General features: G+C 55.2%; 1 non-coding gene across 1 annotated transcript; it reads left to right on the plus strand.

Moving 5' to 3' along the window:
* Positions 1–5,851: 5,851 nt before the first annotated feature.
* Positions 5,852–6,003, plus strand: LOC138643647 (5.8S ribosomal RNA). The gene has a single exon (XR_011314232.1). It is a non-coding gene; the product is annotated as a 5.8S ribosomal RNA (ribosomal RNA).
* The last annotated feature ends 10,795 nt before the right edge of the window (positions 6,004–16,798 follow it).

Below are 16,798 nucleotides of genomic sequence, written 5' to 3' on the forward strand. Positions count from 1 at the left end.
GAGGCGTACCGAGGAGGCTTCCAGGAGCCTGGGGAAGATTTTCCAAAAGTGTCCTTGACACTTAGAAATATTTTCAGAAAATCACGATTTTGTGAAAATTGACACGTTTCCCCTACTTCCACGCCAGGGGGGCGTCAATATGTTGTGAGGTACCCCAGGACAGTCGCCTAAATGTGGGTGAAGTTTGCGAGTCACGGGCGCAAAGTCGAATTTTGGGTGAAAAACCGCGTTTTCATGCGCTAAAAATTTCAGACAAGTGTCAGACTTCCAGGCAGGGGGAAACCGCAGGAGGCGTACCGAGGAGGCTTCCAGGAGCCTGGGGAAGATTATCCAAAAGTGTCCTTGACACTTAGAAATATTTTCAGAAAATCACGATTTTGTGAAAATTGACACGTTTCCCCTACTTCCACGCCAGGGGGGCGTCAATATGTTGTGAGGTACCCCAGGACAGTCGCCTAAATGTGGGTGAAGTTTGCGAGTCACGGGCGCAAAGTCGAATTTTGGGTGAAAAACCGCGTTTTCATGCGCTAAAAATTTCAGACAAGTGTCAGACTTCCAGGCAGGGGGAAACCGCAGGAGGCGTACCGAGGAGGCTTCCAGGAGCCTGGGGAAGATTTTCCAAAAGTGTCCTTGACACTTAGAAATATTTTCAGAAAATCACGATTTTGTGAAAATTGACACGTTTCCCCTACTTCCACGCCAGGGGGGCGTCAATATGTTGTGAGGTACCCCAGGACAGTCGCCTAAATGTGGGTGAAGTTTGCGAGTCACGGGCGCAAAGTCGAATTTTGGGTGAAAAACCGCGTTTTCATGCGCTAAAAATTTCAGACAAGTGTCAGACTTCCAGGCAGGGGGAAACCGCAGGAGGCGTACCGAGGAGGCTTCCAGGAGCCTGGGGAAGATTTTCCAAAAGTGTCCTTGACACTTAGAAATATTTTCAGAAAATCACGATTTTGTGAAAATTGACACGTTTCCCCTACTTCCACGCCAGGGGGGCGTCAATATGTTGTGAGGTACCCCAGGACAGTCGCCTAACTGTGGGTGAAGTTTGCGAGTCACGGGCGCAAAGTCGAATTTTGGGTGAAAAACCGCGTTTTCATGCGCTAAAAATTTCAGACAAGTGTCAGACTTCCAGGCAGGGGGAAACCGCAGGAGGCGTACCGAGGAGGCTTCCAGGAGCCTGGGGAAGATTTTCCAAAAGTGTCCTTGACACTTAGAAATATTTTCAGAAAATCACGATTTTGTGAAAATTGACACGTTTCCCCTACTTCCACGCCAGGGGGGCGTCAATATGTTGTGAGGTACCCCAGGACAGTCGCCTAAATGTGGGTGAAGTTTGCGAGTCACGGGCGCAAAGTCGAATTTTGGGTGAAAAACCGCGTTTTCATGCGCTAAAAATTTCAGACAAGTGTCAGACTTCCAGGCAGGGGGAAACCGCAGGAGGCGTACCGAGGAGGCTTCCAGGAGCCTGGGGAAGATTATCCAAAAGTGTCCTTGACACTTAGAAATATTTTCAGAAAATCACGATTTTGTGAAAATTGACACGTTTCCCCTACTTCCACGCCAGGGGGGCGTCAATATGTTGTGAGGTACCCCAGGACAGTCGCCTAAATGTGGGTGAAGTTTGCGAGTCACGGGCGCAAAGTCGAATTTTGGGTGAAAAACCGCGTTTTCATGCGCTAAAAATTTCAGACAAGTGTCAGACTTCCAGGCAGGGGGAAACCGCAGGAGGCGTACCGAGGAGGCTTCCAGGAGCCTGGGGAAGATTTTCCAAAAGTGTCCTTGACACTTAGAAATATTTTCAGAAAATCACGATTTTGTGAAAATTGACACGTTTCCCCTACTTCCACGCCAGGGGGGCGTCAATATGTTGTGAGGTACCCCAGGACAGTCGCCTAAATGTGGGTGAAGTTTGCGAGTCACGGGCGCAAAGTCGAATTTTGGGTGAAAAACCGCGTTTTCATGCGCTAAAAATTTCAGACAAGTGTCAGACTTCCAGGCAGGGGGAAACCGCAGGAGGCGTACCGAGGAGGCTTCCAGGAGCCTGGGGAAGATTATCCAAAAGTGTCCTTGACACTTAGAAATATTTTCAGAAAATCACGATTTTGTGAAAATTGACACGTTTCCCCTACTTCCACGCCAGGGGGGCGTCAATATGTTGTGAGGTACCCCAGGACAGTCGCCTAACTGTGGGTGAAGTTTGCGAGTCACGGGCGCAAAGTCGAATTTTGGGTGAAAAACCGCGTTTTCATGCGCTAAAAATTTCAGACAAGTGTCAGACTTCCAGGCAGGGGGAAACCGCAGGAGGCGTACCGAGGAGGCTTCCAGGAGCCTGGGGAAGATTATCCAAAAGTGTCCTTGACACTTAGAAATATTTTGAGAAATTTCCGATTTTGTGAAAAATGACCCCTTTCCCCTACTTCCACCCTAAAGGGGCGTCAATATGTTGTAAAGCACCCCGAGACAGAGACCTAAGCGTGGGCAAAGTTTGGGTCTGATGGGTGGAACACTGAAAAAAACGCGATTTTCCACTTAGAACAAACATAGAACTTTCAGACTTCCAGGCGGGGGGAAAGCTCTGAAGCTGTACCGAGGACACTTCCATGGCCCCCGGATCGATTTTCAAGAACGAGTCCTTGGGACTTTGAAATTTTTCGGCGATGCGTTTTTGGCTTCCGGGAGCCGCAGAACGTTGGGAAATTCGTTCCGCTCGCCGGCTCCAGGTGTTTCGGGCTAGTCCAGGCCCCAGCTACGCCGCCTGGCCGCCAAATTTCGCAAAATCGAAAAAAAAAAAAATAGAACCGGAATGAGGAATTTCTGGCCGCCGGATCCGCCGCACAGCTCCAGGAAGTCGGACACTTTTCGGCTTCGCTCCCTTAAAGTGTGGGTCGGTGTTTCGCCATGCAAATACCCACTTTTGCACACCAGCTGCAGGATATAGGAGAGAGGGGTACCTCTCGGGCCCGACTGATTTCCGATGTTTTCGTGGTTCCTCAAGTCGGGTAGGCGGTTTGGCGAGTACCCCCCTGTTTGCATGGAAGTCCGCCCTCGCGTCGACACCAGGCTTCCGCGGCTCCAGGGGGACTCTTGCCGGTCGTCTGCCCCAAGTCAGAGACGCGTTTCCCGGGTCGCCTGAGCCTGAACGGACCCTCCCCAAGCGTGTTCTGGTTCTCCGAGGGTGACGGATGTCAGAAGGGAGGCAGATCTGGAGTCTTCGTCCCGAGGAGGGCTCCAGGAGGGCGGATTGCACCCCCTGACTCGGTCCCCTCAGAGCAGGCTTGGCGTTTCTCTGTGTCGGATGTCTCCCGCTTCCACGCCACCGGGGAGACCTATGAGAGAATCGCACTGTGACCCGGATTCCGTCTCGAGGGCGCCCGTAGCGTGTCGGAGAGGGACCTCCAGGACTATCGGGCATGTTTCTTCCCCGTCTCCCCGAGGGGAAGGATGGCAGCGGGTGGGGTTTCTCACCCATGCCCCCCACCGGCTCTTCCTCCGATCGATTTGGCTCAGCGCTCCCGGGTGGGGAGGTGGTGCCGCTCGCTCGGCCCGGGCTTTGGAGCCCGCGTCGGTCTAAGGCGGGCGGTCTCCTTCCTCTTTTACCCCCCCGGGATTCAGGCACGCATCCTTGGGCGTGCACGCCGGCAGTCGCCTCCCGTTCGCAGGACGGTGGCTGCCGTGCAGAGGGGGAGTTTGACCCGAACTGTGGTACGGCAGGGGTCCGACGACCCGCGCGGGCGAATGGCGGGGCGCCCACCCACCTCGGCGTGGGGGCCCGTCGTCCGAATCGCTCCCCGCGCGGGGTAGCACAACGATCTTCTCCGAGGGCGGCCCTTTGACTTCCAGATGCGCAGCTCGCCCGCGGAGGCCCGTGCCGACCCCCACCCAGCGTCCGATGGGCGGCCTCCGCGGTGGGCATCGGCGAGAGCGGCGGCGGTGGGTGGCGCTTCCACGCCACCGCCGAGCTCCGCGTTCTCCAGTCTTTTCCCGAGCCCCTACGATAGTGGGGGGACGACAGACGCGTGGGGAGGCAGGCGGAGTGGGTTCTCACCGCGTGGTGTGCCCGGCCGAACGCCGTCGCCTTCCCCGCTCGTCCGACGTCCTCCGAGGCGGCTCGGAAGGGAGCGCGAGAGGGAGAGAGCGAGAGAGAGAGAGAGAGAGACCAAGCGGACGCCCCAGAGCGAGAAGGGAGGATGGAAAAGGGAGAGACGAGTGGGGCAAAAAGAGTTTTGGCGAAGGGGAGTACCCGGCGAACTGCCGCCCCGGGCTTCTTCTGTTCTCAACAGCGGAGGCACGGCTTTGGGGGGGAGACGCCGCTCGGTTGGGGCTCCTTTGAGGTTACGGGCAAGAGCCCGGGACGAGGGACTACGCCATAGGGCGACGCCGACACGGCCAGGCCAACTGCGCCCCCCGTGCGACCTCCGCGTCGCTGGCGGGCTCTGCGCCTGAGCCGCGGTGGACCCCGACGGCCAGCCCCCCTCTCCCACTCCTCGCGCCCGTCCGCCGGTGGGTCGAGGACCCCCCGCGGCGGAGGCAGGTCTAAGCCAGACGGAGGCCCCGCATAGGCCCCCCACCGCCCTGGCCCCTCTCCCCAGCAGCGACTCTCTGTGTCGCCCCGGGAGCGGTGGGTCACGAGGCAGGGTGGCCGTGGCGTCCTCCGAAGGCCAGTCACCTACGGCCCTCCCCGTGCAAGGGGTGGTTTTTACAACAGATGCCCTCCGATCGGGAGGCCGGGTCTAAGCCAGATGGTGGCGCCGCATAGGCCCCCCACCGCCCTGGCCCCTCTCCCCAGCAGCGACTCTGTGTGTCGCCCCGGGAGCGGTGGGTCACGAGGCAGGGGAGCCGTGGTGTCCTCCGGAGGCCAGTCACCTCGCCCTCTCCGTGCAAGGTGGGTTTTTTTCCAGACACCCTCCGCATCGGCCGCCTCGCACCGTACAGCGTGCACGATCTCCCCAGTGGCACTGCACTCGCCGTTCAGGCTCCTGTTTTCCTCCGGAAGGTGACGCCCCGGGATGCCCGCCTGCCGGCACGGACGACGAGGAGGATTTCCCTTCCTCCGGGTGCCCTTCCCGCTGCGGGGCTTCCTATCTGGCTTCTCTCCCTCGATTGATTAAGTCCCTGGCCTTTGTACACACTGCCCGTCGCTACTACCGATTGGATGGTTTAGTGAGGTCCTTGGATCGGCCCCGCCGGGTTCGGCCAAGACCCATGGTGGAGAGCCGAGAAGACGATCGAACTTGACTATCTAGAGACAGTAAAAGTCGTAACAAGGTTTCCCTAGATGAACCTGTGGAAGGATCTTTAATGGGCGAGTGAAAAATACCGATGAGGTGCAGATCAGGAGGCCAGCCGCCCGCCAAATCCCCGAAGGGTACCGAACGTGATGGGGGCGGTGGTAGTTCTCTTTCTGCTTCGCCAGGGCGCTCCGCAGGGTGGGGACGGTGAGGGCACGTGAGGACAGCGGGCGGGCGACGTCGGGAGGGTGCGGGGAGCCCCTCTCGCTCCGTCGCCCAGGAAAAAGACGCCCGGCCTCGCGCCGACGATTGTTGCCCTGCCGCTGCCTGCCGAGGAAAAATAAGAAGCCCCCCGCGTACGCGAAAGGCCGTCCCGGGTACCATTCTCCTGTGCGCTCACACACCCCTCCCCGGGGTATGTGGGTCTGGGCGGTAGGTTGAGAAGCCTCGAGCCCTCCTTTGTTCTCCTCCCCGCTGGAGGGAGGGACGGGGAGGCCGAGCGCCCGGGCAACAGGGCCGAGATTTGAAAACAACCCTCCAAAGCATCCCAGTCTTTTGCGGCCGGCTGACACGAGAGTGAAAAGGGGGGCGCCTCCGAGTGTCCCCAAACCAGAAAGCGCGACTCTTAACGGTGGATCACTCGGCGCGCGCGTCGAAGAACGCAGCTAGCTGCGAGAATTAAGTGTGAATTGCAGGACACATTGATCATCGACACTTCGAACGCACCTTGCGGCCCCGGGGTGCTCCCGGGGCTATGCCTGTCTGAGGGTTGCCCCTCCATCTATCGCCTCCATGGCGCAGCTGGGGTCCCCTCGCAAGGGTGACAACGAGGGAGGCCTGAGGCTCCGTGCCCTGATGGTCTCTTCTCCTTTATCCCTTACGTCCCCCCAAGGCCAGACTCACCTGCCCTGGGCCCACCTGATGGGGTTTACCATCGTCACTCCCCCCGTTGCGACGTGAAACCCTGTGGCGCAATGAAGGTGAAGGCCGGGGCGCTCCGGCCGAGGTGGGATCCCGCCGCCCGCTCCGGGGGGTTGACACGGCGGGTGCACCATCGGCCCGCCTCTGTCGGGGAGGTGGAGCATGAGTGCGCGATAGGACCCGAAAGATGGTGAGCTATGCCTGGGCAGGACGAAGCCAGAGGAAACTCTGGTGGAGGTCCGCAGCGACCCTGATGTGCAAATTGGTCATCTGGGTATAGGGGCGTTTGTAGATGTGCTTGGCCCGTACGGGGATCGAACCCACGACCTTGGTGTTATTAGCACCACGCTCTAACCAACTGAGCTAAATGGCCATAGGTGTGGTCCCTGGGTATAGGGGCGAAAGACTCACGGAGACCACGGGCAGACGTACAGGGGCCTGATCAACCCCTGGACCGTACGGGCTGCTGTGCCTGCCGCAGGCGAGAAGCGAGAACCCCTTCGGGGCACGGAGACTACAACCGGACGTACGGGGGTCTGACCCACCCCTGGACCGTACGGTCTGCTGGCTGCCGTGCCTGGTGCAGGCGAGAAGCGGGAACCCCTTCGGGGCACGGAGACCACAACCGGACGTACGGGGGTCTGATCAACCCCTGTACCGTACGGGCTGCTGGCTGCCGTGCCGTCCTCAAATTGCTTGGCCTAAACAAAAGTCAATTTTTTGTGACAACAGTGATGACCGTGACATAGCACTGGAGGTGTACCCCAAGACAGTGACCTAAGTGTGGGTGAAGTCTGTGGTTCATGGGCGGAAAGTTGAATTTTGGGTGAAAAACCATACTTTCACACTTTGAAAATTTCAGACATGTGTCAGACTTCCAGGCAGGGGGAAACCGCTGGAGGTGTACCGAGGACACTTCCAGAAGCCTGGGGAAGCTTTTCTGGAAGAGTCCTTGACACTTGGAAAATTTTGGGCAATTTTCTGAGAAAAAAAAAAAATCACATTTCCCCTTACCCCCCACCCAAGAGGGGCTTCAATATGTTGCAGAGTACCCCGAAAGGGTCCCCAAAGTGGGAGAAAAGTGAGGCAAGTCAAAGAGGCAAAGATGAATGTACATTTGAATAATTTTATTAATGTCAGATAAAAATTGACATATTCACAAGGGCTTTGTTCTCCTGATTGGGATGAGCCGAATATTCTTGAGACTATACTCCTCAGTAGAATCGGATGACTCGGTATCACTTTCCGTGAGGTCTACCACCTCGTTATCCAATTCACTGGTTGATGCCATTACTGGCGACATAATTTTTGCGTCCTCATGATTTCCTGCGTTGAACACTAGCTCTTGGGCACGGCACATATCGGTCAGGGTCTTCTCCCGGTAAACTCTCTCGGCCACATCGTTTGTATGTGCCAAGTAGCGTGCAAACAAGCGCTTTTCGCAATCTGTGTATTGTGACAAAGTCCATGTCTCGCAAATCCGCCGTACAAGGTGGCTGGTGATGTTTGGGAGGTTGTAGCTACGGAGGAAAGCACATTGTTAGTACTGGTTGCTACTTATGGCTGTGGGTCACTTGACTTGTGGCTACCTTACCTTGAATGGTATCGTCTGAGTCTCATGGATGGATTTTTTATGACCTTCCCGGTACACGTCACGAAAAAGTTTGTGATAATCTTTCGGCCAAAGGTAAAGACCGGTCTGACATATTCCGCATACGCATTGAACCACTGAAAAAGAAAAAAAATATATATATATGTTACTCTCCAGTCTGGGGGCACCCCTCCAAAAGGTTTTACATGGGGACAAGAGAGTGTTTTGCTCCCCACAATGAGTGGGGTTGCCTGGGTTCCCTGGCTTTGAGAAAAGCTTACCGATTCCTCTTCCTCTGAAAGTACAAAAGTTGCTACCTGAGAGGTGGAGCACTTGTGAGTCTTCACACCCACAATTGTCTTGCGTCTTCCTTGGTACGTGTGATGGATCCTCTCATTCCACTCTGAAACCTACGATGTGAAAAAAAAAGGTGGAAAAATATTGAACCGGTTCAGCAAATACCGCTGACCCACAGGGCCCGACGACTTACCGTCATGTTACGAACAACACCTGGTCTTTGGAGATGTTTTAGAATCAGAAGGGCCTCGAGGTACAGTACCACTTCCCGGCGATCTACTTCTGATCCGCCATCTGTCACAGCCTCGATGCTAGCTAGAAATGTTGGCCTTGCCTCCTCCAGTATAATCTGGCAGTCCTTGGGTGACTTTGATGGCTTCATCAATAGATCGTACCTGTGGGGAAAAATAAAGGCAATTAACCAACATCCAAGGTTTGGTAACAATGCGCTGAATATTGGCTCTTTTGAACGGTGTACCTTTTACTTACAGACTCTCGGCAGGCTCCCTTGTACAATGATTTCTGAAGGTCTGTTGTAAAATTCATGAACACTTCGCATGCCTTATAAAGTTGAGGATTCTCTAGTCTCAGTTTGGTAGCCCTCATCTGATACATGGTAAATCTCCGTATATGCTTCAACATTTTGAGGGAGGTCTGGCTCGATAGATGGAGTTTTCCAAGTTGTTGAAAAAAATTATTAACCTGGTTTGGTTTTACGAGGTACTCCAGAGTTACAGATTTTGGGTTCACAAAAAATAGAAACCGTGCTACGTTTGATACCTCCTGTTGACAGTTTGGGACCCCATGGGTAACTGTTAGGTACGAGTGGAACCCCTTTAACATGGGGTGATTCAATGAGTGACGCTTGTACAATCCGGCGGCCTTGGTAGCCGTGCGGTTTTTGTCTTTCCATTCCCTTTTCTGGATACTTAAATTGCTGCCATCCATGACCTCCTCATTGCCTATGCGGTCAGAAATGCTCCCTGTGTGGTCAGGCTCAGGGCACGGGTCTCCCTCCCGACTGTCTACCGGCCGTAAAAGGAAAGGCACATCCATCTCATCCGAATCTAGCTTTGGCGTGGGGCATGGGTCTCCCTCCCGACTGTCTACTGGCCGTAAAAGGAAAGGCACATCCATCTCATCTGAATCTAGCTCTGGCGGGGGGCACGGGTCTCCCTCCAGACTGTCTCCCGGCCGTAAAAGGAAAGGCACATCCATCACATCTGAATCTAGCTCTGGCATGGAGCCTGGGCGGAGCTCCGGATTGTCAGTTGGTACCTGAGCGGGCCCTTCACAGGTCAGTGGTGTGATTTGTGACTCAAACCTAGGCTTGTTTGCTATCAAAAAGCCGCGACCTTCTAAGAAGGCTACAGTCTCCTCCAAGGATTGGAGGGGCTTGAGCTCACTGAATTGGATTGTTGTCCCCTTGTTGGCGATACAGCGAAGTTGATACTTTGCGGAGGCTATGGCGGTTTTTATCTCCGAATCACCGTGTGACCTCAGGCATACCCTTCTCAGATGTGTGGATATATATTTGGTTACCCTGTGGCACACGGGGCATGTAAGTGGTGTCCGTGGGTGCCTGCGGGGGAGACACAAGCAATAAAACCGGTCACCTTGCCAGCAAGTGTACAACTCCACTACAAGGTACATTCATGTGTCTCTACGTGGCCGACAAATGTCTTCTACTCACCGCTCCATTGCGAAGGGTTTCCCGCAGTCAAACAGAGCGTCTCGTAATAGTTTATTAAAGTGCCGTGTTTCTCTGTGTCTTGAACTGTGGCAAATGATTTTCCTCCGCGCGAGTCAGCCACGCAGGTGAAAGACGCCAGCTGAGGTGATTGAAATTAACCGGATGTGTTTTGCCGTACTCTGATATAGGTCACCACGGGGGTTGAGTCAGCCCAGGGGGTGGCACCTCCACGGTCGCTAAACATCCGTAGGGTTGATGATATATCCCTCACCTGATCCACCTGCTGTAATCACCTATACGGCATCACGGGAGATGACTCAGCCCCAGGGGTGGCACCTGACCGGATCCACCTGCCATAATCGCCTATACGGCATCACGGGGGATGACTCAGCCCCAGGGGGTGGCACCTACACGGCTGTCGATCAGTCATATCTGTAACGGATTGGGTACTAACTGGATCCATCGATCCCAGTCAAAGCACGGTGGCTCACTTGTTAGCGCTGCGGCCTTGCCGAGCTGGCGTCTCGGGTTCGAATCCTGTTGTGTCATACATTCAGAAAGGGAAAAATCTCAGGTGTTATGTCAAGGACACTTCCTTAGACATTTTTAGAAAAATTTTGAGACAATCCCGATTTTGTAAAAAAAAAAAAATCTCACATTTTCCCTACTTCAACCTCATGGGTCGTCAATATGTTGTAAAGTACCCCAAGATAGAGACCCAAGTGTGGGTAAAGTGTCTGGTTCATGGGCACAAAGTTGAATTTTCAGTGAAAATTTGTCGGAAATCCGCTGTGGACATTGGCTGGGCGCGTGACCCGAGTGAGAGAGGCGAATCTGGGTGACCCGAGCTTGGCAGGACCCTTCCCACGGGGGTCCTGGTTCTCTGGAGGTAATCACTGTCAGAAGGGCACATCTTGAGTCCTCACCCAGGTGAGGGCTCTCGGAAGGCGGACGCCCTTCTGTCTTTGTCCCCCCAGAGCAGGCTCGGTGTTTATCGGAAGTCTTCTGCGGACGTTGGCTGGGCGCGTGACCCGAGTGAGAGAGGCGAATCTGGGCGACCCGAGCTTGGCAGGACCCTTCCCACGGGGGTCCTGGTTCTCTGGAGGTAATCACTGTCAGAAGGGCACATCTTGAGTCCTCACCCAGGTGAGGGCTTTCGGAAGGCGGACGCCCTTCTGTCTTTGTCCCCCCAGAGCAGGCTCGGTGTTTATCGGAAGTCTTCTGCGGACGTTGGCTGGGCACGTGACCCGAGTGAGAGAGGCGAATCTGGGTGACCCGAGCTTGGCAGGACCCTTCCCACGGGGGTCCTGGTTCTCTGGAGGTAATCACTGTCAGAAGGGCACATCTTGAGTCCTCACCCAGGTGAGGGCTCTCGGAAGGCGGACGCCCTTCTGTCTTTGTCCCCCCAGAGCAGGCTCGGTGTTTATCGGAAGTCTTCTGCGGACGTTGGCTGGGCGCGTGACCCGAGTGAGAGAGGCGAATCTGGGTGACCCGAGCTTGGCAGGACCCTTCCCACGGGGGGTCCTGGTTCTCTGGAGGTAATCACTGTCAGAAGGGCACATCTTGGGTCCTCACCCAGGTGAGGGCTCTCGGAAGGCGGACGCCCTTCTGTCTTTGTCCCCCCAGAGCAGGCTCGGTGTTTATCGGAAGTCTTCTGCGGACGTTGGCTGGGCGCGTGACCCGAGTGAGAGAGGCGAATCTGGGTGACCCGAGCTTGGCAGGACCCTTCCCACGGGGGGTCCTGGTTCTCTGGAGGTAATCACTGTCAGAAGGGCACATCTTGGGTCCTCACCCAGGTGAGGGCTCTCGGAAGGCGGACGCCCTTCTGTCTTTGTCCCCCCAGAGCAGGCTCGGTGTTTATCGGAAGTCTTCTGCGGACGTTGGCTGGGCGCGTGACCCGAGTGAGAGAGGCGAATCTGGGCGACCCGAGCTTGGCAGGACCCTTCCCACGGGGGTCCTGGTTCTCTGGAGGTAATCACTGTCAGAAGGGCACATCTTGGGCCCTCACCCAGGTGAGGGCTCTTGGAAGGCGGACGCCCTTCTGTCTTTGTCCCCCCAGAGCAGGCTCGGTGTTTATCGGAAGTCTTCTGCGGACGTTGGCTGGGCGCGTGACCCGAGTGAGAGAGGCGAATCTGGGCGACCCGAGCTTGGCAGGACCCTTCCCACGGGGGTCCTGGTTCTCTGGAGGTAATCACTGTCAGAAGGGCACATCTTGAGTCCTCACCCAGGTGAGGGCTCTCGGAAGGCGGACGCCCTTCTGTCTTTGTCCCCCCAGAGCAGGCTCGGTGTTTATCGGAAGTCTTCTGCGGACGTTGGCTGGGCGCGTGACCCGAGTGAGAGAGGCGAATCTGGGTGACCCGAGCTTGGCAGGACCCTTCCCACGGGGGGTCCTGGTTCTCTGGAGGTAATCACTGTCAGAAGGGCACATCTTGGGTCCTCACCCAGGTGAGGGCTCTCGGAAGGCGGACGCCCTTCTGTCTTTGTCCCCCCAGAGCAGGCTCGGTGTTTATCGGAAGTCTTCTGCGGACGTTGGCTGGGCGCGTGACCCGAGTGAGAGAGGCGAATCTGGGCGACCCGAGCTTGGCAGGACCCTTCCCACGGGGGTCCTGGTTCTCTGGAGGTAATCACTGTCAGAAGGGCACATCTTGGGCCCTCACCCAGGTGAGGGCTCTTGGAAGGCGGACGCCCTTCTGTCTTTGTCCCCCCAGAGCAGGCTCGGTGTTTATCGGAAGTCTTCTGCGGACGTTGGCTGGGCGCGTGACCCGAGTGAGAGAGGCGAATCTGGGCGACCCGAGCTTGGCAGGACCCTTCCCACGGGGGTCCTGGTTCTCTGGAGGTAATCACTGTCAGAAGGGCACATCTTGAGTCCTCACCCAGGTGAGGGCTCTCGGAAGGCGGACGCCCTTCTGTCTTTGTCCCCCCAGAGCAGGCTCGGTGTTTATCGGAAGTCTTCTGCGGACGTTGGCTGGGCGCGTGACCCGAGTGAGAGAGGCGAATCTGGGTGACCCGAGCTTGGCAGGACCCTTCCCACGGGGGGTCCTGGTTCTCTGGAGGTAATCACTGTCAGAAGGGCACATCTTGGGTCCTCACCCAGGTGAGGGCTCTCGGAAGGCGGACGCCCTTCTGTCTTTGTCCCCCCAGAGCAGGCTCGGTGTTTATCGGAAGTCTTCTGCGGACGTTGGCTGGGCGCGTGACCCGAGTGAGAGAGGCGAATCTGGGCGACCCGAGCTTGGCAGGACCCTTCCCACGGGGGTCCTGGTTCTCTGGAGGTAATCACTGTCAGAAGGGCACATCTTGGGCCCTCACCCAGGTGAGGGCTCTTGGAAGGCGGACGCCCTTCTGTCTTTGTCCCCCCAGAGCAGGCTCGGTGTTTATCGGAAGTCTTCTGCGGACGTTGGCTGGGCGCGTGACCCGAGTGAGAGAGGCGAATCTGGGCGACCCGAGCTTGGCAGGACCCTTCCCACGGGGGTCCTGGTTCTCTGGAGGTAATCACTGTCAGAAGGGCACATCTTGAGTCCTCACCCAGGTGAGGGCTCTCGGAAGGCGGACGCCCTTCTGTCTTTGTCCCCCCAGAGCAGGCTCGGTGTTTATCGGAAGTCTTCTGCGGACGTTGGCTGGGCGCGTGACCCGAGTGAGAGAGGCGAATCTGGGCGACCCGAGCTTGGCAGGACCCTTCCCACGGGGGTCCTGGTTCTCTGGAGGTAATCACTGTCAGAAGGGCACATCTTGGGTCCTCACCCAGGTGAGGGCTCTCGGAAGGCGGACGCCCTTCTGTCTTTGTCCCCCCAGAGCAGGCTCGGTGTTTCTCTGTAGGATGTCCCCACCGGTTTGGTTTTTGTGTTCCGAGATGTATCCTTGCAGCTTGGCCGAAACAAACATTTGCCGTTTTCGGTGGCGACAGCCATGACCGCGGCGAAGCACTTTGGGCGCGGCCGGGATGCGCACACCCCGCTCACCACGTTTCAGTCGCTGGCTGAGTGGACTCCGTAGGGGGGCTTAATAGTCGGCCCTGTGGAAGTCGGAGGGGGGCTTAATAGTCGGCCCTGCGGAAGTCGGTGGAGGGCTTAATAGTCGGCCCTGCGGAAGACGGAGGGGGCTTAATAGTCGGCCTGTGGAGGTTGTCTGTGGGCTTAATAGTCACCCTGAGTACGCCATAGCGACTCTCCAAGGTGGGGGCACAGTGTGCGTTCCATGGGCGGAAAGTTTAATTTTGAGCGAAAAACCGTATTTTCGCACTGTAAAAAATGTCAGACTTCCAGGCGGGGGAAAACCGCAGGAGGCGTACCGAGGAGGCTTCCAGGAGCCTGGGGAAGATTTTCCAAAAGTGTCCTTGACACTTAGAAATATTTTCAGAAAATCACGATTTTGTGAAAATTGACACGTTTCCCCTACTTCCACGCCAGGGGGGCGTCAATATGTTGTGAGGTACCCCAGGACAGTCGCCCAAATGTGGGTGAAGTTTGCGGGTCATGGGCGCAAAGTCGAATTTTGGGTGAAAAACCGCGTTTTCATACTCTAAAAATTTCAGACAAGTGTCAGACATCCAGGCAGGGAGAAACCGCAGGAGGCGTACTGAGGAGGCTTCCAGGAGCCTGGGGAAGATTATCCAAAAGTGTCCTTGACACTTAGAAATATTTTGAAAAAAATCACGATTTTGTGAAAATTGACACGTTTCCCCTACTTCCACGCCAGGGGGGCGTCAATATGTTGTGAGGTACCCCAGGACAGTCGCCCAAATGTGGGTGAAGTTTGCGAGTCATGGGCGCAAAGTCGAATTTTGGGTGAAAAACCGCGTTTTCATACTCTAAAAATTTCAGACAAGTGTCAGACTTCCAGGCAGGGAGAAACCGCAGGAGGCGTACCGAGGAGGCTTCCAGGAGCCTGGGGAAGATTTTCCAAAAGTGTCCTTGACACTTAGAAATATTTTCAGAAAATCACGATTTTGTGAAAATTGACACGTTTCCCCTACTTCCACGCCAGGGGGGCGTCAATATGTTGTGAGGTACCCCAGGACAGTCGCCTAAATGTGGGTGAAGTTTGCGAGTCACGGGCGCAAAGTCGAATTTTGGGTGAAAAACCGCGTTTTCATGCGCTAAAAATTTCAGACAAGTGTCAGACTTCCAGGCAGGGGGAAACCGCAGGAGGCGTACCGAGGAGGCTTCCAGGAGCCTGGGGAAGATTTTCCAAAAGTGTCCTTGACACTTAGAAATATTTTCAGAAAATCACGATTTTGTGAAAATTGACACGTTTCCCCTACTTCCACGCCAGGGGGGCGTCAATATGTTGTGAGGTACCCCAGGACAGTCGCCTAACTGTGGGTGAAGTTTGCGAGTCACGGGCGCAAAGTCGAATTTTGGGTGAAAAACCGCGTTTTCATGCGCTAAAAATTTCAGACAAGTGTCAGACTTCCAGGCAGGGGGAAACCGCAGGAGGCGTACCGAGGAGGCTTCCAGGAGCCTGGGGAAGATTATCCAAAAGTGTCCTTGACACTTAGAAATATTTTCAGAAAATCACGATTTTGTGAAAATTGACACGTTTCCCCTACTTCCACGCCAGGGGGGCGTCAATATGTTGTGAGGTACCCCAGGACAGTCGCCTAAATGTGGGTGAAGTTTGCGAGTCACGGGCGCAAAGTCGAATTTTGGGTGAAAAACCGCGTTTTCATACTCTAAAAATTTCAGACAAGTGTCAGACTTCCAGGCAGGGAGAAACCGCAGGAGGCGTACCGAGGAGGCTTCCAGGAGCCTGGGGAAGATTATCCAAAAGTGTCCTTGACACTTAGAAATATTTTGAAAAAATCACGATTTTGTGAAAATTGACACGTTTCCCCTACTTCCACGCCAGGGGGGCGTCAATATGTTGTGAGGTACCCCAGGACAGTCGCCCAAATGTGGGTGAAGTTTGCGAGTCATGGGCGCAAAGTCGAATTTTGGGTGAAAAACCGCGTTTTCATGCGCTAAAAATTTCAGACAAGTGTCAGACTTCCAGGCAGGGGGAAACCGCAGGAGGCGTACCGAGGAGGCTTCCAGGAGCCTGGGGAAGATTATCCAAAAGTGTCCTTGACACTTAGAAATATTTTCAGAAAATCACGATTTTGTGAAAATTGACACGTTTCCCCTACTTCCACGCCAGGGGGGCGTCAATATGTTGTGAGGTACCCCAGGACAGTCGCCTAAATGTGGGTGAAGTTTGCGAGTCACGGGCGCAAAGTCGAATTTTGGGTGAAAAACCGCGTTTTCATGCGCTAAAAATTTCAGACAAGTGTCAGACTTCCAGGCAGGGGGAAACCGCAGGAGGCGTACCGAGGAGGCTTCCAGGAGCCTGGGGAAGATTTTCCAAAAGTGTCCTTGACACTTAGAAATATTTTCAGAAAATCACGATTTTGTGAAAATTGACACGTTTCCCCTACTTCCACGCCAGGGGGGCGTCAATATGTTGTGAGGTACCCCAGGACAGTCGCCTAAATGTGGGTGAAGTTTGCGAGTCACGGGCGCAAAGTCGAATTTTGGGTGAAAAACCGCGTTTTCATGCGCTAAAAATTTCAGACAAGTGTCAGACTTCCAGGCAGGGGGAAACCGCAGGAGGCGTACCGAGGAGGCTTCCAGGAGCCTGGGGAAGATTATCCAAAAGTGTCCTTGACACTTAGAAATATTTTCAGAAAATCACGATTTTGTGAAAATTGACACGTTTCCCCTACTTCCACGCCAGGGGGGCGTCAATATGTTGTGAGGTACCCCAGGACAGTCGCCTAACTGTGGGTGAAGTTTGCGAGTCACGGGCGCAAAGTCGAATTTTGGGTGAAAAACCGCGTTTTCATGCGCTAAAAATTTCAGACAAGTGTCAGACTTCCAGGCAGGGGGAAACCGCAGGAGGCGTACCGAGGAGGCTTCCAGGAGCCTGGGGAAGATTATCCAAAAGTGTCCTTGACACTTAGAAATATTTTCAGAAAATCACGATTTTGTGAAAATTGACACGTTTCCCCTACTTCCACGCCAGGGGGGCGTCAATATGTTGTGAGGTACCCCAGGACAGTCGCCTAACTGTGGGTGAAGTTTGCGAGTCACG

This window comes from Ranitomeya imitator, chromosome 6 (assembly GCF_032444005.1).
Source record: "Ranitomeya imitator isolate aRanImi1 chromosome 6, aRanImi1.pri, whole genome shotgun sequence".
In the NCBI taxonomy this organism is placed as follows: domain Eukaryota; kingdom Metazoa; phylum Chordata; class Amphibia; order Anura; family Dendrobatidae; genus Ranitomeya; species Ranitomeya imitator.